The following is a 25,294-nucleotide window of genomic DNA, read 5'->3' as shown; positions in this document are numbered from 1 at the left end:
TTCTGTGACTCGTCTCAGGTGTTTCATTTTAAAGAAAAAATAAAGAGATAATGTATATGAGCAGTATTCAATGGGCACTTCTGCCTTTGCAAGCAGAAATAGTGCATGGATGAAATGTTCAACCTCAAGCAGCAAAGGTCTCTAAGACTGATTCAAAGGTAGTCAACACTGCGTGTGTAAGTTATGACATCTCCATATCAGAAACATAACTGATTTCACATAATAGCAAATCTGCTCTATAACTCAAGCTATGAAAATATTACTTTTTTTTTTGTGTGTGTGTGTGTGTGTGTGTGTGTTCACTGCTATGCGTCAGGAAAGCAGAATACAAATCAGAGTTTCTATTCAATGAAATAGATGCCTCAGCATTTGTTTTATGACAAACATAGAAGTACATTTGAAATACAGAGGCTTTTTGAATGAAAAATTCTAAAATGTTTACATCTGTAAATTGTTTTTATTGACATTTCTGAGGGGATTGAACTATTTGACTTTTCCAGGTGGCATCATTCTGAGTCAGTTCATTTAGTTTACCAGAATGCTTCCTTTTGAGTTCATTCAGTATTACAAAGAATATCTGTATGGAGGCACATGACCCAGGTTGAATGGTACCCCCATTCCCTCATGTGAACCAGAAGATTCTTGTATTATGGGAAAGAAATGCAAACACTTAGCAGACAGTGCATTGCAGTGTGCAAATGCACTCGAGAGTATTTTGGGCCAGGTCAACAACATAACACATAGTCACACTGAATTATCTGATTTAAAATACACAGTTTTGATTTTCCTAGTGGAAAACACCAAGAAAAAAAAAGCCCTTGGGAAACAAAACCTGATGATATTTGTAGAAAGTCTGTTACCCTCACAAGTACATTACAGCAGAAACTTCCTGACTAGATCTATTCTAATGTACATGGAGTTTATCTATCTATCTATCTGTCTGTCTGTCTGTCTGTCTATCTTTCCAGCTTTCCGGCTTTCCATTTTTCTGCCTTTCCATGTCTTTGGGTTTAATCAAGGTTTAATAATTCTGCACATAAGAACAGTCTGTCCTTAGACTTTGAATCAAGTCCGAAGTCACCTGCGTGTGTCAAACTATGAAGTATTTGCCATGTCCCTCTCTATGGGCTAATCCACAGACGTTACACAGCTGAATATTGTCAGTAGTTGAGTAATTACCTCAATTTGAGCAAAAAGGTCAATGGGACCAAATGTTGCTGTAGCTCTGTGGTTGGGGTATTACACATCAACCCACCCACACATGTTGTTATTTGCTCAGTGTTCTTTTTTTTTCCCCTCTATTTTTTTTTTTTTTCCACAAACCATAAAAATAAAGAAGCTGTCTCTGGCTAGAAATGTGAATGGAATAAATTGTAAGTTCCTGAAATGCTACATGTCAAATTAGGCTGTGTAAAAATGCTTTCCACTTACATTGCTTCTAAACACTGCTAGGACAGCCTGCTCTCATCGAGCCAGACATGCGAATCCCTATTTCAGGAAACATGGCACAGGACGCGTAACCCAGCCAGGGCAAGGCAAAGTCAATGAGGCCACCTTGATTTGCTCTAGCAGAGGATCTGCTTCTGCCCCCACACCCAGCAGAAGCCCTCACCCGCGTTTCTCTTCGCTTTGGAGAAATGAGGAAAGGGGTGCCTGGGTGCTGGCAGGGGTGTACTCCAGGGTGGAGGGTGCTCAGCTGAAGGCAGGAGAGTCATCTTCACAATTTATAATACAACATGTGGTTTGGGAGCTGAGTGTGTGTTTAACCAGACCCACAGCAGACAAGTAGCATGTCTTGGGGATCCCATCACTTGGTGCTCTCAATGAGAAGGCATTCTTCAATGAGTCTCTGAGAAACAGGAGCTTCACAGTGAACTGTTTTATAGGTATACAGAAAAAATCTTTCTGGAGTGTTTTTTATCTGCCATACAGAGAGGCACAACCCAGCATTTTAAGGCTTGCAGGAGGGAGAAATCTGGGGTTGGCAGGCTGTTCACATGCACCATCAGAAGTTAAAAGGGGGGGTGAGAAAGTCCTGTATGTGTCAGATAACACCTCTGGCTGCCAGGGTAACAACTGCAACAGAGTTGCTCCTGATTGTCACCAGAGAAACTACAGGCACCAGCCCACCCATTGTTTCCTTGCTGTACCCACCATGTTCCTCAGGCCACCCCCAGGAACACTGAGCAAGGCAAAGGGTCTGTTTTCACAGTGTTGAGGCTTTTCCAGCACAGTCTGCTTTCTCATTAGGCACTGGCTGCCACAGTGTGCTGGATTGTCCCTCTCCTGAGGCTTTGATTAGCTGATCCCCATGATGACAGCACCTGGGCAAGCACCCAAATGCCAGTAGGACTGGTCTGTACAGGAGATGAGTGGAACAGTGAGCATCAGATGATCCCGTTTCCAGAGGGGGAACTGGAGCGCAGGCAGCTGAAATTGTTTCCTATATGTCACAGAGGAAATGTGTGTCTCAGTGTCATGAAGGGCCTCTGCAATGGGAATTAAGCACCTATCTTCCCAGTACCAGTCTGCTGACTTCTCCGTAACACACTCCTCCAGCCTCTGCCTGGACCATGACACATCCCTCCTGCTTTTCTGCCTTTGTTTCCTCATTACTTGATGCACTGATGTTCTGTGTCTTTGGCTGTGGAAGACAAAAAAGCAATGAGTTCTAGTAGCATTAGGATCCTTTTCTAAATAAGCCTCTTTAGAAAGTCTTTTATGGGGTCCAAAACGGGGATCTCCATTTTAGATGCTCAGGACACCTGGCAGACTCCAGCTCAAGTGGGCATAGCAAACTGTGTCTGAGCCTGTTTGTTTTCTCAGTGGTTCAAGTGACAGCAGCAAAAAAGATGCAGCCTTGAGGCAGCAAGTGCTTGATGGAGACCAGGTTCCTACAGGAGAAGACAACCTTTGCTGGGGTCCTTGCCAGCATGCAAACACTGCTCTGTGTACCCAAAATGGTTGGCCAAAAGCTGGCTGCAGGCTGCTGCTGTCAGACCTCCTGTAGTGTAGGTACCACCGAAGCTGATACTTTCCATGCCACTCCGAGGTCTGGCTGTAGGGGATGTTTACCAAGTGCTGATCTCCATTGAAATCACTGCTCAAATACCTGGGCAGATGTTGGGTCTGGATGAGACACTCCCTGAACCTATGTGGGTAATGGGTGAGACGTTCCTCTTACATGGCTCTGCTTGTTACCATCTTATTGTTGACACTGCAACTGTGAATCCTTTGTTATCTTTTAAAATAAATATTTCTCTTGGATTTAAATCTACACTGAAAAGTCAGTGACTTTCCCAGTCACAGGAGGCATCTGACAGCCTTCTATATGTTGTGAATCTGGCTCTTTTCTGGTGGCTCCTTCCGTGGTTTGAAAGGGCTAAATCTCCTCCTCCATTGCTCAGTCATTGTGACTGTGTCTGGCACTGGATATTTATTTACACTTGTATGAAATGAAAAGTCTTTTCCTCTATGTAGAAATGAGGGTGCAAAGCAGGATGGGAAACAGGACTCTAATCCAGAAATAAATCCGTTTACATTGACAGTTTAACTCTTTGTGGATACTTCTCTGTTCATCTGAGTCTGCCCAAAATAGTGTTGTAGAGAAAACAGATTGGAAAATGCTAGGGAAACGGAAGAGCTCAGGTTTCCATTGCATCCACTCTAGCACAGAGAAGAAAAACCCTCAGTATGGCCCTTTGCTCTGTTTAGCTACATCTTCATAAACATTTTGGCCACAGTTTTGTCTTTGTATGCCCCAGACATAATTTTCTAAGACAGACTCATTTTAGTGTGTGGCTTCAGTCCCATTCCTTCCCTGCACGTGACTATACTTGCAATCACCTGATATAAAGGTATTGGTTATGGACAAAGGGAAAGTATAGAGATATTCACTTTGGACAGTGTCAGAGGCTGCTCATGGATGAGTGCTGAGGTTCTGCAAAATCACGATGTGGCAACAGCAAACAGAGTAGTCACTATTTTGCAATATACTGACGTGACAGTGATCAGTAACTGGCATTTACCTGCGCTCTCCACACTGCATTATTGTGTGAGATGTTGTTATCTGACAATGACATTCATCTGACTACACACACCCTACATGTTCACAAGCTGGCTCCAAAGACGGAAGGGTTGGTTTATTTTAATAGGTCATAGTGAATATTTAATCTCTTGTCGTAGGGGAACCTGGTGTTCATGCTTAAGGATGCCCTCACATGGCTTCTGCTACCTGATAGATCTCACGGATCACACAGGAAATAGCAGAGACAACATTTGATGTGGCAGTGGTTGTTGCCCACAAAGTTTATGAGACCAAGATCTCTGCATCACAGTGTGAGGCACAGGTGCACTGTCTAGATAATGTTGGTGGAGAAGTCATCCCATCCAGGGGGATCCTTTTGTGGCAACAGTGACATAAATACCCCTTGCATCATCTGCATTCAACAGCCTAAGCAGGAATGTGGTGGGATTGAGCTCTGGGAGTGGAGATACTCTAAGGGTAACTCTTTGTTGTGAGCCTGCTGTGCTGGAGAAACATGAGGTGTTGCAGCACAGGACCTTGTGGACTAGTTTGCAGAGTGTACTTTTGTCTATAGAGAAGCTTTAGACCTCTTGTTCCCAGGCTCACAGAGCCCCTGTGACAGCAAGAAGAACACCTTCACCTCTGCAGGCTCTATTGCTTCATCCTTCCTAGGGGATGTGAATGGCAAACCCCTCAGCCTGCAGGCAGCATTGACCTCAGGTCTCATGTGAGCTCTGATCAATGGTGGGTGGAGGCAGTACCTCCACAAGCAGTGGGCTAGCTGTGAAAAAGCCCCTGTAAACACCTCTTGTCAGGAAGCAGCTGTAGTCCTTGGGTAGCCCAACCAAGCCATGAAGCCACATCTTGAGGGGAGTGCTCCTCGGCAGGAACTAGGTGATCAGATGCCGATACATCCTGAGAAAAAACGGTTTCCTCGGCACACCTTGGTTGTGAGCTGAGCTAGAGACAGGATGTGACCAGGCTGTGGATTGGGACCTAGGAATGAGTTTTTGCTGTTGTGATCTGCATTTCCTATACAGCCTGAAGGACCAGGGTACGTTGCAGTGAGCCTCGGCTCTCTTGGAGGTGAGATGGGCACCCCCAGAGAGTGTTTGATTCAGATTCAAGTTCCCCACGGTGGCATCTATCTCACTCTACATCTGGGTGACTTTTGTTACATGCCTGCAGTCAGATGGATGTAATGCCTCATTGAGCAGTGATGGGGCTTGGGCTCCTAAGTCACTTCCATACTTTTGAAAATATCTTTATTGAAAATAAATACCTTTATGGAAAAGGGTAACACTCAGAGATCAGGGGTGAGTATGGCAAACTGACAAGGTGTCAAGTGCAGGAGGGAGTGGTATATCATCATTAACCATACACAGCACACAGAACTTGATCAAAGTGACGCTGGTTTCCTTCTTTGTGCCTTAGAAGTGTGAAATCTATCTGGGGAAGGTGCCACTCACACTCCCTGTTTCATGCCTGTTCTTCTACTGGGAGTCTGCAGAAGAAGGAGTCTTGAAGAAAGCAAAAAATACCATGTAGTGTGGTAAGAAAGTTATTGAAACCTGCTATTGTCTGTGTTTTACATCTTGAACCTCCCTCCTATACCATGTTACCCTGGTCTGTGCTGCTGAGCGTAGAGGACTGTGACTGCAGTGTCAGTGAAGGGGATGGGAACCTTGCCTTGGGCTTTGGCAACATCTGGCCGTACTGCTGAGCTACCTGATAGAGGCCCATGCTTTCAGGTTTGGGGTTCAGTTACCACTGCTGGGCTCATCTGCAACTGCTCATGAAAAGCTCTCCTCTACCTCCTCCCCATGTGGCCTGTTCTTTCCCATATCATACTTCTTGGAGTCTTCCTCATGGCAATGAACCTGTGCTCTGGGTTTTGCTGCAGAGGTGCAAGTGTAATTTAGATGGCTTGCTTTTAAGACGTGAAAATGGGTAGGGAAATTAATAAAAGCCAATTCCATATGAATATGACAAAAATATTCTCTCTAGTAGAAATCAGTTGGCACAGATAGCACATTCTTAGTCACCAGCACTTGGGAGAGGCAGCAAATCTAATGGCAGTCACTAATACCAAATTTCTGTTACCCTTTCATCATGTTTAGCACAAGTGATCTGCACATGTCAGTCCAGGAGGCTGGTGCATCTCCTGCTGATGGACTGTTGGATGTGGCGCTAGTTTCCCCTCCTTCTGCTGACTGAACAGTTGGGTTGCTAGATGTGACTCTGCAATGACGTATCCCAGAACTGCTGATTTTCTAATGCAAATCTTTTTATACCCTTTCTGGGGATAAACCTATACAGGGATGCAGCAATCTGGGTCTACTGGTTTGACATTTCCTTCCTCAATTTGGAGGGACGATCTCTTTACACCCCTCCATGTTTTACTGGCAAATTCCTCGTTTAGAGTCTTTTTATGGCAAGTTTGCCATCTGCCTGTAAAGGAGATTAAGCTGGCAGTTTTGCAGTGAGGTCCCACCTCTCTGCTTTGTAATTCAGAGTTGTACTTTTCTGCTTAGATTTGCACAAAAATCCTCTTCTTGACATGGAGGATGTTCAGTCTGAGAACAGGCATGCGTGCGTGTACTGCGTGATCTGTGGAACGTTACAGTGCACGTTGATTATGCTCACAGACCAATAGATTGCCAGCTGTTACTTTTATTTATTTTATTTTTCTTTTATTTTCCACACATGTGACTGACCCTTGGATAGATAGTCCTGTGACTAATCTGTGCCAGGAACATCTTGGTGGACTTCCTGATCTCTTGTGCACTGTAAACTACCTGGGCTTCCTGACTGACGAGGAAGTTCAGCCCTTTTAAGACACAACACAGTGCTATTGCACTTTCTTATTTGTACCATGATTTTATCAGGCAACATCCCAACTCCTTACTCAATATTTTTCTTAGCCTTTATGCAGGCAAAACTCCCACTAAATTGGTACTAGCATGACCACAGTGATAAATTTGACAGGAGAGGTATCGCTCTTGTGCAAATGCCATATTAGGGACAGCAATGGGTAAAGTTAGCCAGCACTTCGTAGCCAGCACTTTGTCTAATTCTTTTTTTCTTTTTTTTTCCCCTCATAGTTGCTCATACCATTGCCAGTCAGTATTTTGCTTAAAATTTTCCATGCTAGGTCTCTTGCTTGAGGATGATTAATTAATCACTTAATTATTTTTTTTTTAAGTTTTGGCTAAAATGATACATCAGTTTCTGAGAATAGGTTTAGGGAAACCACATTGCTTTGCCCTGTAATAATCATCTTTCCATTATTTTCCCAGTAAGGGGTAAATACATTATTGATTACCACTCTTGTTATAAAATGATCTGGAGCTAACCAGGCTATAAGGTCCAAAAGCTGCAGTGGGCAACTGCTTGGCCAAGGTTTGTGAGAGTTTGGCTGCTAAATTCTCCCAGGGGTCTGCCTCCATCACCTCTGCTCCAGCCCTTCCCAGGGCTTTCACTGGCTCTGGCATGCAGGAGAGCCTGCACTGCTGTCTCAGGGATCCCTCCTCGCTGAGCAAGGCTTTCTCTACAGTTGCACCACAGGCACTGAGCCTCAGGCATGTGGGAACTTGTGGTGAGTCTCTTTTCCAGGTAGTCGTGGCCAGATGTGACTTCAGACGATGTAGGGGAGGAGCATCCTGAGTCTTAATGTAGGAAGATAATAGGTAGGACAAGAGGAGATGATTAGGGGGCTGGTTGTTGGAGGCTGCAGGGAGGACAGTAGGAAGGGGTGGGGAAAAGTCAGAAGCTGTAGAGAAGAGAGGTGGGAAGAAACAGGAGACCACAGACAAGCAGGAGAAGACAGGGAAAACAAGGAGCTGGTGGAGGTAAGTGAAACACAAGAGGAAAAAGTGACTGAAACAAAGCAATTGGTGAGTCCTAGAGCAAGAGGCTGTTCCCCAGCCTCAAGAACAGTGAGGGATGTCCAAGCTGTTCTGTCCCAGGTAGCTGGGAAAACCAGTAGCAAAATGGGTGCCTTGATTGTGTCCACTTGGTGTCCAGGATCCTCCTGGTCACCAGCTCCATCCTTTTGTCCCAAGACAGGGTCAGTACTGCCTAAACCAGATATGACCAACCTGTGTTTCACAACCTCCCGTGGCATCTCCACACACTGTAGATCACATCTTCCTGAAGAGGAAATCTAAACCCAACTGTCTAGCACCAACCCACAACAGCCTCATTGCATTTCTCTGGTCCTGTCCAAGTAAGCAGTAGGAACAATTCATTCCCTTCTTCTCCATGGCAGATTTTTGCATATGCAAGGATCATAATCTTATCTCCCGTCAGTTCTGTCTCCCAAAGGCTAAACAGCTCATCTCTTCTGGACATGTATCTACTAATCTCCTTTCCTCTCTTGTTTCACCTCATTTTCCGACATGTGGCCTTCCCTTCCCCATCTACAGGCTCAGGCTGTCCAGGAGAGATCACCTGGACTCATCCTGCTTCTCCAGCACACTCTACACAAAATTATCACTTTTGGGGAATAGTAGGACATCATTGGCTCACAGCTAGACACGCATTACCACATTTATCAATCTGAGTCATGTTAGCTCTGTGTGAGGTAATATGAGCAGGTTAAACCCTCTGACTCACTGGCGGGAAGGGATTACCTTAGCAGAGCTCGTGCCCCTGCTTGCTGCTATGCTGCTTTCCCACCCCGCCACGGGGACAGCTCTGGTGTACTACTGGTGAACTACTGCTGTGTACAGCCTGTGCCACTTCATCCTTCTGCACTGGGCTGGAGACTGAAGGTGCTACCTGAGCTGCTGAGCAATGCCTGCTCAGAAATGAAAACCACTGAGAAGCAGCAGGAAAACACCAATGGATGGCAAGGAGGAACCATCTCAAAATAGGTTCAAAAGAGAGAGTCTTTACCTGCAGTCAACAAGGTGGTTGAAGTCACTCACTGAGGAGTTTCTAACTCTGCCCACTAACTACAGAGGTGACATCAAGCAGCCATTTTCCCCACATGGGGACCCCAGGTGGTGTGGGGGGAATCCAGATTGAATAGAAGACTAGACTGGTGGATGATCCAAAAATTTGAGGCTTAATCTTACCATGTTACCCTTAATCTCATCAATGTTTATGAGGGAGCATGTACAACGGGAAAAGTGCCACAGCAGGAAATGAATAATAGTATGTTCAGGGCAGAGGCTGAATAGAGTGGTAAATAAACATGGGAAAAACAGGAGGGAATGTTGAACCTGTACAGATTATATATTATAGTTTGTTCTCTGCGGACAGAAAACCTGTATGGCAAAAGCAGGTGGCTTTTGCATATCAGGTCTGTAACATGGTGTTTATATCTGGGGGAAGTGGCAGAAATAGGATTATACAGAGAAGTCTAACTTACGTTCTTCCTAACCTGATGGCCCTTGAATCCGAACAGAGCTTTCTGTGCACAAGAAGTGAGCTGAGGGAGTGCTCTGTTGTAGGGGGCTGGGGCTCCTTCACACATACAAAGTCAGAGTAGGTAGTTGCATCCTTGAGCAGGGGAGGACTGGCAGCAAGGACTTGGGGCCTGCTTATGGAGACCGTGGCTGTGTCTTGTTCTTCCTCCAGACCATGGAAAGAACTACATTGGAGAGCTTTATGGGGGTAAGAGCATGTGGGGAAGCAGGGGGCACAGCAGGATGCTATCTTTAATGCTGCCTTGGGTTTTGTCTGTGGTCCCTTCCCAAGCCCTGACAGTTTGGCCTCGCATGGTCAAAGTCACCCTTGTGCGGTGGGTCCACAGGAGGTCTGTGTCCTGCTGATGTCTAAAACCAATGCAGTTGAGCTGATGGATCCCTTTCCATCTTACCCCCATGGACATCTCCTTGGGACAAGGGTGGTGTGTGGGAAGGGACCAGCAGGCAGTTTCACAGCACTGTTCATTAACAGAACTACTGTAGTGTTACCCTTTATGGAAAACACTACTTTGAGGAGTGAGTCTTCAGGGGATACATTAGATGCAAATGCATGTGTCAGCCCAGTCAGACAACTTGAGGGTCAACAGGTTCCCAGGCTGCATGTCCCCAGGTGCCCAAGTCCTTATGGGGAGCCACTGTATCTGGGTTCTCTCTATAAGCAAACTGGAAGGAAGCCAAAGAAATTAGAGCAGCAAAACGTTTACCAGGAAACCAAAGATAAATATTCATGTCTGGATTCGTTTCCCATTGACTTTTTTAATTACATAAGGAAGAGATGATGACTGCAAAGAATTCCCCTTCTCCTCCCACAGGATACATAGCTCTTTGATCCATGTCCTTTTCACCAAGAGGAATGCTCCTGAAGTGAGTTCCTAGAAAGTCCCTGAGGAAGAGATCTTCATATTTTCTATAACTTGGCTGCCAGATTTGAAGAATGGGATGGCTGAGATTCCCTTGCCCCACGCAGTGGTGGAGCCAGAGGCCTGTTCATTGTCTGCATGACCTGTAGCCCTCCAGTCTTAAGAGGCACGGGGGAGCAGAGGGTCAGCTCTGCCATGAGGTGGCATTCACCTTTTTATTACTATATTCATAATCACCCTCACATTTCTTGTACAGTTTGCAAAACCTCTTTTTTTTGGCCCTGTCTGCACAAGGATATTTTAGTTGGTAGTTAACACCAGTATTTTTGGGGACAAAACTGCACTGCTGTTTACACACAGATGGTTCTTTCCCTCCCCTACCTACTCTCATTTATGTGGCATCCCACTCCCCATCCAGTATTTTGCTTAGGAGGTAATTCACTCTCATTTGACATCAGATCCTTCAGATCGCATCCCCGTTTTGTGATGAGCCCAGGTCTGCACACTGCTGGCTGTGGCTTGCTTGTGCTTTGATGGGAAGACAATTTTCTTCTGGGCTTCCGCAAACAGAAGCGTGTCCAGCTGTAACATAGCATCTGCTGGATGGGTGAGACCTGCAAGGACTGTCAGGCAAAATGAACTGGAGGAATTCAAGATATCTAGCAAAGTCCTGTGTAGAGCTAGGCTGGAAGTTTGCCAGATGGGCAACCATATCCTGGACATTGTGGCCAACGGAGCATGGACCTGGCCAAGAAGAGACCTCTTGCTACATTTACGTTTTTCTGACATGTCACATGCAAAGAGAACCATGGAAGAGGTCCTCAAACCCAGCCAGAGAAAAGCTGTCCATGCTGGGAGCAATCCTCTTCCTAGAAGGATGCTGTGCTATGTTGCACCACGGCTGCTGCCTGGCTGGTGAGGAGCCTTGACTCTTGCACCATGCTGATGACTCCCTTGCTCTGCTGCTGGCTCCATGGAAAAATTGAAATGCCAGAACATTTTATTTCTGTCAGGCATCTAATCATATAACCACTGGCCAGTAATGCCAGCTCCATTCCTCTGTTCCCCCTCCCTTTTTCTCTGTAGCCACCTGTTGCCACCTCTCCCCAGCCCAATGCTGACACCCTGCTGTAGTTTGGCAGAGCATTAAACAGGAAAACGGAGATACAGGTTCCCTATTTGATCAGTGCCCTCGTTTTCAGATGATATTTAGCTGCTGCAAGGTAAATTGCCCAAATCAAATTGACAGAGATACCTTCAGCTTTGGCAAAGAATTCCTACTTATTTTAATTGCTTTTAATAAGAACACTGACTGCAAAAATATTTTGCAGTACAATTTGTATTTGTGTGCAGGAAAATAAAGGAGAGTTTCTAGTAAACATATTTGTTTTTTGTCAGGTACACCATGAGGCAATATAATCCTGCTGGAGCCATCAAATAGTCAATAGCTTATTGCGCTCTTTCACTTCTTACTATTTTAAAAAACAGTGAGAGTAACAAAGTCCTCTCTGCCTTTGAAGGGCCAGCCTACTGAGTCCTCAAATAGTTGGTGAGTTCCTGTTGCCCTTGCTAAGTTATCTTCCTTCCCAGCCAGCTGAAAACCAGACCAGGGTCTTCTACAGGAGAGACAGAAAAATGTGGCAAATCTCTTACTGTTGCTAAGCTCACACCAGTTTGTCATGAGCAGATGGAGGAAAATGAACTATTTTCCTGCAGCTGGCATAAAGACTGAGACACCAAAGGCAAGGCTGTGTCTCTGTTGTACTGTTTCTTGATGTACCATGGCCCCATAGATGGGAATGTTATTCTTGTAAGAGTATCTGGAACATGCCTGTTACAAGATCTGGAAGGTAGAAAGGACTCAACTGCATCCTAGAAGAGTCAGAAAGGTGATGTGGGAGGGCTGTGAACAGCCTAAGATGTCTTCAAGGAATTCATTAACAAAGCAATGGCCAGACAGTGCAGTGCAAGAGATGAGGTGGGGACAGGCTTCCTAGCTAGAGTGTATTTACTGTTTCTGCTGACCCCTGGGAGTGTGGAGGTAGCCTTCCTAAATTTGGCTAAGGTGTACACAACTGCTACCTGCCCCTCATTCAGAAGAAGGACATGAGCTCTGGAGACACCCACAGATATAGGGGACAGGCTTCACCTTCACCCTTTTTTCCATCAAGACACCAAGACTTGCTACAGCCTTCCCAGCATCTCATACTGATGACCCCAGATGAAGCTCACATGGACAGCCCAAAACTGCTGGAGCAAGGGCAGCAGTGATGGTGCTCACAGCCCTCCACAGAGCACAACTGGTGCTGCTGAAGGCAGCAGGCTTGAGCATCCTGGCACCACAGGCTCTTCCAGAGTGTCCCCTGTCAACATGGGCAAAGCTGTATGATGATCAAGCAGGCTTCTCAGAGCTTCTCCTGTGCCTGGGTCAACACTGAAGCTTGAGGTAGAAAGCAAAGGCAATTGAGTCCGATGGATAGTGACAATTCAAATCAGGAACCTCATTCATGTAAATATATCAATAAATGCTTTGTTTATGTTGGCTGAAGTACTTCTCACTCTGAATTGTGGCATTCACCCAGTATTGTGCTTTTCTCAAAACAAACCACCGACTTTCTGGGCAGATATCCCATGGTACAATGTTTTGCTGCCATGCTCTGATCATGCTGGCAATGGCTATACCCTTGCTATATTGACAGACGATGAAATAAAGCCTCTTCCTTGGCTCTGGGGGTCTGTTCCCATCTGCTTTCCCTCCTGGAGGTGTGTTCCACATGGGGATAGACTATCCCAGCCTGCATGAGGTTGCTGCCCACACAGGCGCTGCTGCCATGGGGCCGAGCATCCCAACATCCCCTGACTAGTAAAAACACACGATAAATCCTGCCAGTGCCTGTGTGGTCGTGCCTACAACCCATTTTGGTACTTACCTAGCTAACTGCCATCTAACTGCAGTGGTCAGGGGCAGCAGTGGGTGGCAGTGACCATATTCTCTGTTCCAGATGACTGGTCTTCAGCTGTTGGAGGGATAAAGTGAATATGCCACAGATTTCTAGGAGAGGGACATTTGTTCTGCTCAAGCTCTAGTATGGTCCTACCAGATACACGTTGTGCTCTGCCCCACCAGCCGCATCACACTGCACAAGCAGTGGCCCATCAGAGAAGTCCATTTCTGGAAAGTTCAATCTATAACCCAAGTTGATTTCCCTTTCCCACCACCCCAGTGCCACTGGGACCAGCAGTCGGAGCCACTGGTGAAAACAGCACTTTGCATGGGGAAGTGTGTTTTGGCTGTAAGGCTCATGACAGCACTCTCCTTGAGAGAAGCACATGCTCTGGGAATAGTTGAGATATGAGTCTTGGAAAGGTGAAAGAAATGTAATGAATCCAAAAGGCTCCACTAGGCAGATAAGCCGTCAAATTCAGCTGGAGGCAGTAGGTGGTTATTCAACCTGGCAGTACTTGTGGTCACTGAGCAGAGAGGGCTGAACTGGGACGGGGACAGTGCATCTGGCCCCTGTGCTGCTGAGAGGTGGTGTTTACACTACAGTAGCCTTCCTGTTTGCCAACCGACCTTTCCAGCCTCATTCCCGCTCCTTTCTGGTTGACTTTTGACTGTCCTCAGTTAATCTCTTGCCATGCCCTTTCCTTTCCCCTTTCTAGCATATTTGCTATTCAGCAGGTTCACACAGCAACAAATGATTAACCAGCAGATTTGTTGCTCAGTCCCTTGTTGGAATGCAGCGAAGATCTCCACTAACTTTGTACGTAAGGTGTAACAGGGAGGCAGGGCTTCTGTCACAGCATCAAGCAAGCTTTCACCTATGCATTGAATGCAAGTAATAATGAGAGGAAAACATTTTGTTTTAAACAATCACATTGACTTTAGTAGGGAGCCAGTTAACCCCAGGCATGCTGGGGACAACATTATGCATATGCCACCCTCATGTGGATAGCAGGGACATGCTGAGTAGCTGGGCAAACTTCAGAGAACCACCACTGAGACTAGCAACCACCTGTCTCAGCAGGGAGGGCTGGGAGGAGGCAACCACACCTCCCTGCCAGCCCTACATGAACCAGCCACATAGAAGGTCTTGGCTTGGCTGGCTGGGGGCATGAGACTGGGGCTGGGGCTGGCACAGGCACAGCAGCTGGCTGAGCACCACTGATGTGGGAGGTGAGGGAAGATCTGGCAATGCAGAGAGAAGACTTTCTCCGAGGTGACCTCCGCCCCTTCAGAGGCAGCCGGAGAGCAGCTGGTGGGAAGCAGAAGGCACTGAGCTGCTGGTGCCATCGCACCCCAGCAGGCAAGGAAGAGCTGGGAAAACAGAAAACTTCCCCTTGCAGGGTGCTTTCCTCCCTCTAACAAGGTAAGCCGACAAATGACTCAATTATATACTGAAGAACAATGAAATAAATGTCTACAAGGTGCCTTTTTAAATGCCAAGAGTTATAAACCAGTGAGTGGAAGAAAGCAGGAGTCAAGATTTCCTGGTGCCCAATTCAGGCAATGCTTAACTACTAGACTGTGAGTTATTGGAAAGGCTCCAGTTCCTCTTCTGGCAGCTCTCCTCCCAAATCACAAGCACAATTTTTCTTTTTCATTCAAAGAAATAAATAAATACCGTCCTTAATTGTGTTCTGTGTGAGTGACTTCAATGCAGAAGAGAGCGGAAAGCAGGAATAGCAGTTTTGCCAATTGCGCCTGTCTTTCCAGGCTCTTCCAGGCGCTGGCATGTACCTAGGCCCTTCCCTGGTTACAGATGTACATATAATTAGCACAGCACATTATGCATTGCCTTCCTATTTGCTGGCGCATTCTGCTCTGTGCAGCACAGCACAATGCCTGGGTGCCACTTATGTGCTATCACCAGCCTCAGCTGTCCCTTGTCCCAGGTCAGACTCCTGGAGGTTTGCCTTAAAGAGCACAGGCACTGAGAAGAAAGATAATTGGTACAGGGGGATTGATTTGCCTTTCAGTTTTCAGAAAGCTGTTACCTTTCACATTGTGAAGTTTTTCTCATTAGCATAAGTGTCTGCAAATCAGCTTTATGTAAAAGTTAAAATTGCTGCACTATAGCAGGACTTCTGGAGCTGGAGTTGGCAGGAAACCCAACTCCCACTGAGACAGGGAAGCACTATCACGGTCCCTTCCCAGTTGCTCTGCAACACGTTTATCTGTGGCTACAGAGGGGAGATGGAAGCAGAAAGAGATGCCCTGGGCAACAGTGGACAAAACAATCCAGCTGTATGGCCTCATTGACTGCCTGTGTCTGTAATTCCTGATCAGAGCATTGCGAACTGGGCAGGTGGTCCTTCCCCCTTAACCTTTCATGCCTGGAATGATGTGTCAGGTCACAGTCCCACCAGGTGCTCCTGGTGGGTGTGTGGGGCCCATGCTGAAACGTGTCAGAAGATCAAGACATTTTTCCAAGGGGGTTTAATGAGTCAGATGACTTTAGCAGGGACAGGCAGCATGAGAGGTTTAGACATCATAACACAAGCACCTGTAACCCAAATTATGGGGAATGAAAGCACAATTCAAGAGACTAAGCGGAAGAGGAGGTGAACATATGACTAGGCTCTTTGAATGGCTTAGAAACCCCAACAGCTCCTTTTGGAACATGGACTCTCCTACTCAAATCTACATGGGTAACACTTTGGGGATTTGTTAACTGAGGCCCATCACAGCCGAACAAACGGGAACATGCAAGTGTGCTCTACATGGGGCAGGGCATTTGGTGCCCCTCTCTCCTGCTCTCTCTAATCACTGCCCATGTATCAGCGGAGCAGCTTGAGAATGTTTTACTACTGATATAGGCAGGTGATGCATGCAGGCTATACCTTCCCCAGCCACCAAGTGTGAGGGGCTGTACCTGCTCTGCTAGGGTAGCACAGGGCTGGCATCAGCCTTGAAACTACTCAGAAATTCAGGACAGCAGAGATGCAGGAGCCTTGAAGACAGAAGGGATGGCACTGGAGCTTCTGGACACGTCTGCTCTTTACGCTGCTACTGTACTTGCCAACTCTGAACCTAATAACTTAGACTCTGCTCACTGGCTGACTCTGCTCTTGTAACTTAGGAATGACATGCAAAGAGCAGGGCACAAAGGCAGCTGCAGCTGCCTGGCGAACCACAGTGCCAGCATAGTTCCAGGGAGGAATGGGAGCAGGGTACGAAAACGGAGGCAGGAGTGGGAACTTCTGCAGCTTAATAGGTTGGAATCTTTGAGGACCCAAGACTTATTTTCAAAATCTGATGCACTTTAGAAAACTCTCTTGCTGAAAGCCCTCCCCCAACCCACTTCCGAAACACAGGTTTAGGATCTGAAGTTGCTGTGTCACCACTGGGAATGGCTTGTCTTCCATGTTTACTTGCATTCTCTGGGGGAAGGAAGGACTGAAAGAAGGTTCTCAAATGCCCCATATATAGACCCAAGATTTTGTACCATCCCTCTTTTTCCTGAGTTTCCTCCCACATGCAGTGATTCCACCAGTCCCCTTGTAAGAGAAAATGTTTATCCTCATTTCTGCATCTCTCAGCATTAGATGTGTCTCCTAATGTGTAGGTTGTGATTGTAGGTAATAATTCTTACTTATTTTGCTGCTGCTGCAGCTCCATTATTTGAAAAGCAGTCAAGAATACCAGCTGTGCAGTGGCAGATAATTAAATACTTTGGAACAGTTTAACTGGCATGGCTACCCCCTTGTGCTGCTCCCATCGCAAACTGTAGCTCTTCCCTGCTTCCCCTTCCTATACTTGGGTGAGCTGGCTTGGCTTTGCACGTGATCAGGCATCAAGGAAAAATAACTGCATACCTTTGCATGGCAGAGGTTCCTTCTATCAGGGTGACTCAGCAGGACAGCCATGCATTCCTATGCAATGTCCTGGAACAGACCGCTTCTTCTTCAGACTGCATTGGTTTTGGGGTGGGACTTGGGCCTCCGGAGCAAGGTTGGTGCCAGAGAACAGCTTATCCTTAATTACATTTCCATGATAGGATTCAACTGCGGAAGAACAAACACCAGTGAATTCAAGGTGATAGAGCCAATTTTTAGGAGAGGTAAATCAGAGAACTGGGAACCTGAAATTGAGTGTAAGTTCTGCAGAGATAGAGATTTCACCATCTCAGAAATTGCCCTGGCAAAGCCCCAGTAGACAATGTAGCTAAGTTATCCTGTGGCTTTCACGTTCTTTCATGTGGGTCCTGGGTAGCTAAAGCCTAACCACAATTATAGTCATTTTATTTTAGGGAATCACACAATGGCATGGCCATCTACTCAGACATTTTGGGTGGCCCCTAAGAGGGACATATTGGTGGCATTTTCAGTCATTGGCATCATGGGATGGCAAGTTTCCTGCAAGACTATTGAATGCAAAGCCAATACTTTTTTTTAAATGTTTATAGTCAAACCTCTGGCTTTTTTTTTTCTTTTTTTAAAGTGTCTGTATTTACTGTTTGTATCCTTTCACAGATGCTGGGGCAATGCTTTGAGGTCCTGGAGGCTAGACAGCATTTGAGGTGCAGGGCTGTTTGTTAAAAGCATAACTGGAGGGTGTTTGGGTGCCTGGCAGAAAGTGGGAAGTGTCCGGGAATTAGTTTTTCGGAATTGCTCTCGAATGGCGCCAGTCTGCCTGTTTGCAACATTTCACCCAGTTTTGCAAATCTGACAGCCCTCTGGCCAGCGTTACATGTTCTGCCACAAAGCTTTGCGAAACGTCCTCTGTCTCTTATCGAAACAGCAACAGGGTAGAGTTCTGCTTGTGGTAAAAGTTCACAACACTGAAACAGAAAAAAAAAAAAAAATTTGGGAAGGATCATAATCTAACTTTTTAATGACATTGCACTAATTTGCACCACCTGAGGATATTGTAGCTTGGTAGTAACAGCATTAAGCAGACTTCCTTGGCACATTAACTTCAGTGTTGTGGATGCTTTCCCTTACCACACTCTGATAAACTGAAGATCTAATGAGCTGTCATCTGTCTTGCTGTGGCCATCAGGGCATTGCTGCATTCTTAATGACTGTCCAACTCTTAGTGGTTCAGCCTGAACTCTCCTGCTTACAGACCTCCCTGTGTTTTTTATTTTTTTAACTATGTCCCAACCTGGAAGATCAATTTCTCCAACATGTGTTTGCACACATTGGCAGGTGCCCTTGTAACCACTGGTTAGGACATAGACATAGATGTGGACACGGTAAGCTGTAAACACTCATGGCCTAGTTTCCCTTTCCCCTTGATCTTAGTTTGATCTGAGTTTCGCTTCCAGTAGATGCCATGGTGAGAGGTGAAGAAAGGAGAAGACAACAGAGGTGAAGCTTGGGTGTTATCTGCAGGTCATGCGTGAGTTATGCACCATCAGAGACAAACTGTGCCCTTGAGATGAATGTGCTGAGTCTTTTATCATCCAACCCCTCTGACCTTCCTGCATCTCCCTTTCCCACCCTCAGCCCCCATGCTGTGATTTATACCCCTGCTCTAATGTGTCTATCTGTTCTTTGGGACAGGTTTGTACAGCTGATGCAGACCATATTACAAACAGGGCTTAATCTTTACCTCATGTTTTCAAAGTGCTCCTGAAAAATAATAATGATCACGCTAATAAACTTCGTAGTAGTTGGGAGGATGTAGAGGTAGATAGGTTCTTGCAGTTTATAAACCGGCCACAGGGAGGATGGTGGTGGTTATGGAAGAAGTCATGCTCTCCGTTGTCAGGTGCCTCACTGGCACCCCTCATCCATCAGACTGCTTGCCTGAGGTTCCCTAGTGCTCCAAGAAGACAGACAGCCTCCTTAGAGCTACCACTACACCCCACCACCCCTTGAACCAACTTCTAATGAAGTGTCAGACCACAGATGACAGAAAAACTGAGGGCCCTGGGACTTTCAGGTTTCCCAACCATGGCTCATGTTTGCAGTGCACAAGCATGCCCTTGATGCTCTTTGGCAGTGGAAGGCCAGGCCCTCCATGAGAAATCCCATTCCTGATAACTGGTTTCTGTTTCCCCACAGAGCTGCAACATGTAGGCAGGAAAACAGGTGATGCTTCACTCCCTGAATAAATCCAGAAATCTTTCTTCAGCAGAACCCAAGGGCTTTTAATAAGCAATAGGCACATGGACTTTTTATTCCCAGCAAAGCCAGCTGCTTTCTCAGTGGATGTTGCTGCCAGCAGTCCTTTGCTTTTGCATGGCATGCTTCAGAGGAGTTTGTGGATGAGGCCACATCAGAGACAGGCCTCCTGCAGAGGTGGTCTCAGAGGTACTCTGTGATGTGCTGGGACTTTGAGATGGACCTGTGTTCTGTATTAAGCTCATGAAAACGAGACAGAAGGTTTAAATAGCATTTATTCAATTTCTCTGTGGGTGTTGTTTGGTTTTTTTTTTTTGGTTTTTTTTTTTTTTCTTGAAATAAAGCTCTTTTCTCTTTTGTTTTATTGAAAACACACCCACAGCAGGGTGTTCAAAATCAAGCAGGGCTGTGCTTGGCAGGCACCCACGGGGAAGCAGCACACAGTCCAGCAGGGTAGCTCCTTGGGTGTATTCTGTGGTTCTCCATCCTCCCTTTTGACTGGTCCATGTCTCACGTTCACTAGGTACCAAATGACACTTGGGCCCCCTGGCTAACTCTGCCCCTCTCTGTCACACCAGCTGCCATGAGGCGGGTGTAGGCCTAATTGCACCCTCTAACCATGGGGCAACAGGCCACTGCAGATCACCATCCCTTTCTTTGAAAGCACTAAATCTTCACCAAGCAGGATTCACTGACGTGGTCTCCCTCTCTGCAGGGCCACAGGAGGTGTCAAGTTGCTGTAAAACAGTGCCTGAGATAGTGCTCATTACCATGTTGTACCCTGAAGGTCTTGATCTGAGTGAGGTTGGTGCTTCTCACACTGGGCTTTATATATATATTATATATATATAAAGAAAGTCCCTGCCATCTGTGTGAAAAGTTGATGGCCTTTGCAAGTGGTCTGGTGACTAAAAGCTGTCAGTGGGAGGGGGAAGCAGCTCTGCTGGAACATCATGTCTTTGCCTACAGACAGGGAACCACTGCCCTCCTGCTGCATGAGAAACTGAAAGCATGTGCTCATCTAGCATGATCACCTCTTGAAAATTCGATTTGTGTCAAATAGCAAACCTCAGAGCATGCCAGCATGGGCAAGGCCCCTGAACAATGATAGATGGCATTCTTTTGCCACGCAAACAACAGGAAAGCAGCAGCCCAAAGCCAAGCCAGCAAGTCTCTGCTGAATCATTGATGAATGTCATTCAGGTTTAACACGGTGTCTGGAGCAAAACAAGTCGGCTCTTCAGACCTGGTATGGGAACCATCTCTCTATGTCAGCACAGAAGATGCCTCATAGCTCCATACCTCTAACTCAGGTGGTGAATGCAATGCAATGGAGCTAGGTTCTGCAGGGCAACTTTGCTCTTCCGTGTCAACAAGAGGATGGATGCAAAAGTCATGTTTGTTCTCTAAGATGGCCAGGGCTGACCCAAGGTCGAGGAATGGCAATGAGAAGCTTCACAGCAACTTAATTCTTTGGAGAGTGTCTGGAAAGGTATGCCCTCATCCTTTGACAAATGTTTAGGAAGAACTCACAGCTGGAGCAGGATGTTGGACCCTGGAGCTTCAGTGCTTTTGTGCAATGAGTGAGATGGAACTGTGCAGCTCCTGCTGCAATGGATTAGCACTAAGTAGCTAGCTGCCGTTCTAGGAAACTATTCAGATGCACTGAGGTGTAAACAATCTCTTTGTGGAGGAGGAACCCAGAAAAGGAGTGAGGTGTCTAGTCTTGTTCTTCCCTCAGAATTAGGACTGGCCCATACAGGGATCTGAAAGCAAACTGAGAGTGACTCAATTGAGATAAGACATTTGTGAAGCTTATTAGATAAGAGAATTAGAGGGACACAGTAAGCACTGTCTGTTGTGGACACCTGTCTGGCTCCTGCATAAATAGGTGCATTTATTTCTGTATGTTAATATCCTTTGCTGTAAGGAAAGCAACCAAATCTGAATGTTCAGTCATCACCTGCTGCAGGGAAAGGGTACATGCAAGAGGAATGTGAAGGAACTTCTTGCTGCCAAGGAAAGATGAAAGGCTTTTAGAAAGTGAGGTTGTGAAAACAAGTAGTACTGGAGAGCTTATCCATGCATAAATGAGATGGAGTCTGAAGTGACAGAGTCCCCATTGCTTCCTTAAAAACAGGAGGACAAAAGAAAAAGAGAGGCTGAACAGGATGTAAGGCAGAAAACAAGATCTGGTAAAACTGCGGACAGTCAGGGAGGGAAGGAAAAATGTCAATGTGTGCAAATCAGCTTTGATTTGATTTGATTCTTACTCCAATGTCCTGCTACAGAGGGATAAGCTTGCAACTCTCCTCCCCCCCAAAAAAACCCAAATGGAGCATGCTCCCAGTTCTCTGGGTCCATGCCAGACTGTGAAGTTCACTTTCAAAGGCAAAGCTGACGCGGAGACATTTGACAGGACTCACGCTCCTAAATCACGTGGACGCTTTTGTAAACAATTACTTCTGGGTGTACTTAATATCTCCACTATTAATCGGGTTGCGGGGAGTTAAAAGCCCGTTAATGGCATTAACAAATGCTATTTAACTGGGCTGAATTGCAAATGCAAGTTTAGGCAGAGAACAAATACAATGTGACTTTGGAGGATCAGAAAGCCAGCCAAAAAAAAAAAAAACCAACATTTCATCTTGAAAAAAACCCTGCAAAACAAACATCTATTAATCAACCCAAAACATGTAGCCTGTGAGAAGGGAAGAAAAACCTTGGCAGATGTGATATTGAAAGAACTCGAGAGTGTCTTGGTTAAAGCCAACTGCAGGGCTCAACAAACGGAAGGTAATAGGTGGACCAATGCATGGAACAGGTTTGATAAGATCTTGGCATGCAGTGTGACCACAAGGACGGTCAGTGGAGTTTGGTCGTGCTGGCACAAAGAGCACACAAAACAGGATCAGGAAGTTATGATCTTGCTCTGAAGTCAGTGGTCTGCCGAGTGAGGGAGGTGGCGATAAACTGGCTGGTCTTCAAAGTGCAGCAACAGCAGGGTCTCAGGGCCTGGAGGGATCATCCGAGCCTGTTTGGGTTTTTGAAGAGTGCAATGGGAGAACAACCCAAACCTGCTTGGTTTGGCTATGTATTGGCTGGCTGAGTCTGTAGGGGCATGTTAGCACCTGTTCACACTTACTGGTTTCTGAGCAGGCAGGACAATGAGTCTTTAACATGGTGCTTGCTTGTATGTAAAGTTATAAAAGGGGAGGAAATTGGGTTGAGGAAAAAATGTAACCTCAGTATCATGGGGAAAAATTAAACAATGAAATGCACAAGAATATGAATATCTCCCCAGGCTCTTTGCCTTGGGCTTTCAAAAGTAGGTAGTGTCATGTATCCTATAAAGTCTAGTTGTATACTGTTGCAGAGGACAAATGGATAATCAAACAATTATTTTATAAATGTGTTATCTGTATAGTATTTCAGCTAGATGAACACATATTTTTATATTATCAGTGACCTAATTACTTCTTAATAATGACATCAAAAATGACTGTGGTTAGAAACAGGAAATGCTCAGAAAAAATAAATGCTGAAGTCATGATTGCTCCTCATGCCTTAATTCAAACTCCTATATGTATCTGCACTGTGTCACAGTCACAGGATTGTCACTGTGTAGGACAGATCGTCACTGTGCTCACTGAGTAACTGCTCAGAATTTCTTCTTATCCTCATCACTTGACCTCAGACCTTATTTACCAAACACCACTTAAGCTCTGCCTAGAACACAAACTGATTACATTTCCTCATGGGCTTTCCTGTGACACTTTCACTCTAAATCTGAGCAATTCACAAACATGAACAGATTTCTCTTCACCACAGCCCTTACGAAAAGAGGAAGGAGCTAGTACCGCTTCCATTTTACCAAATTAAAATGAAGATAAAGACATTATCGTTGGGACCACTAACTCCAGTTGTTCACTTTACGGCTACACAAGTTTGCTTTTTTGGTGGGGTCTGTGTGTGAGTGTATGTGCTCTATATGTTTAGATGTTGGCACGTTGCTTAAATCCACAAAGAATTTATCCAAATGACTGTTGTGAAAGACAAAGTTGCAGATATATAACAAAACCAATTGTTTTCTGAGAATGTGAGAGCTGAGTACTTACTAAGACAAAAGAACAAGAAAAATAAAAAGCGTTGAGAGGACCAGGGTGGAGAACAGGGAGGGAGAATGGTGTGTGGACAAGAAAGTCTAATATTGTGGAGGGTTCATGAATAAATAAAATGAGTACTTAAAAAAAAATAATCAAATGAGCACTCTTCAGGCAGGACATGGAGTTGAGACAGCAGAAAAAAAGATGAGCTAATCAGCCCCTAAAATATCCTTGTTGGCAGATTTTGATGCTGAAGCCACCCAAAGTGGAGAGGGAATCACTGGCAAACCTATGATGGCTTGATATAAACTGTCTCTAGGGAAAACATATCCTTAGCTGGGAGGATAGGAGTATGGGGCAGGGAATTTCTGAGGATTTCTTGAACCTCTGGCTCTAGGGACTCCCATCATTTAATGTTGAAGGCACAGCTCCCAGCAACTTTGCTTGCAATGCAGAACACTCAGCACCTTTGCTAGTCTGGCCCCAGATGTCTGTGGCTTGGCAAACAGGATGGGAGGCAGTAGCCAACTTAGAAAATGCTTATTTATTAAAAGTGACTTGCCAGTAGCACACAAGGACTGAGTGGCAGGAGCAGGGCTGGGCAGCGTTCAGCTGCATTAATGACCAGATCACCTCTTCTCCCCCTCCAATCCCCTTCCTCATTTCCTACACACCCCTCCAGCTTGGCAAGAAAGGATGCAGGGGTCCTGTGGGAAAAACCCAACAAAACACTATGTGATCATGTAATTAAAGGCTGTACTATAACACACAGGCACAAAGGAGTTGAATTAATGCGGGGTGGAAAGCCTCTGGAGCAGCATCTCCTCACTTTGCTATGCAGTCATGATGTTCCTTTAACATAGTTCTCCATGTGCTATTGCACAGGCTTGCGGGGGAAACCACAACACAGTTTCAGTGCGTTCTCTCTTACCCCTGAGAGAGTGCACAGTGTGGAGGCAGGCTGACCCTGGCACAGGTCACGGGGGGAGAGGGACCTGGAGATCTGCAGCCCTCTGCCACCTGAGGTGACGGGAAGGTGGCAGCAGGGACAGGAGCACACTGGGCTTGGTGTTGGGGCCTGGGCTTCCAAGGGACATAGAAGCGCAGACTTTCTAAAGGGGGTATTTCTATGGCTTTAGTGCTCTTGCTCTATCACTTAGATCTCAAGTGAGGTACTCTCATGTACCATGGTACTTTCTGCCTCCATCTTGTTCCTTCTTTCACTCATACCCCCTCTCCTTGCAGCTCTGGCTGGTGCCTCATGCTATTTTCATTCCTACCCCCAGCTCCTTCCAGTTTGTGTCTCCACTTACCTCTGCCTTCGAAGGTAGAGTGGGTACAGTCCTCTCACAGCTGGAGATCTCAGCAGGAGTGGTGGCAAAGGGAATCCTGCTCGATCCTCATGTCCCTATGCAGAGACGGCTTTGTGACCCTACATCTCCTGTATGGTTGCTCAGAGGAGCTGAAGAGACGGGGCACGAACCCGGGAGAGATATCCAGGAAACCTTCAGGAAAGACAAATGCTTGCCTTGCCTCTTCTGCAGACAAAATGCAAACGTTGGCTTTTCTGAGGCTTATGAGGTGGCTGAACAGGGGTAGATTGTACCAAGGCTGCCAAGAGCATGTCCCTGATATGAGTGCAGCCCTGTATTTTAGTGGCTGCTCTGAGGCATGGGAGCCACAGGCCAGTAAGGATGTTTCACCATGAGGGAAACAATACATTTTTCTTCTCCTTGTTCTCAGAAACAGCCGCACCACTTAAGCAGAAATGCAAAAACAAACGAACAAAAC

General features: G+C 46.0%; 1 long non-coding RNA gene across 1 annotated transcript; it reads right to left on the bottom strand.

The window, feature by feature from the left end:
• Nucleotides 1-933: 933 nt before the first annotated feature.
• Nucleotides 934-25,025, bottom strand: LOC309437892. Its single transcript, XR_014183665.1, has 4 exons — nt 24,817-25,025; nt 17,142-17,330; nt 13,253-13,339; nt 934-2,644 (listed from the first exon to the last, which is right to left on the bottom strand). It is a non-coding gene; the product is annotated as an uncharacterized lncRNA (long non-coding RNA).
• Between the last annotated feature and the right edge of the window lie 269 nt (nt 25,026-25,294).

The sequence above is a fragment of the Streptopelia decaocto genome (assembly GCF_964273445.1).
Source record: "Streptopelia decaocto genome assembly, chromosome: 3".
NCBI classification, from domain to species: Eukaryota; Metazoa; Chordata; class Aves; order Columbiformes; family Columbidae; genus Streptopelia; species Streptopelia decaocto.
Note: the sequence above shows the minus strand (reverse complement) of the source record. Positions and strands in the feature narration are given on the sequence as shown.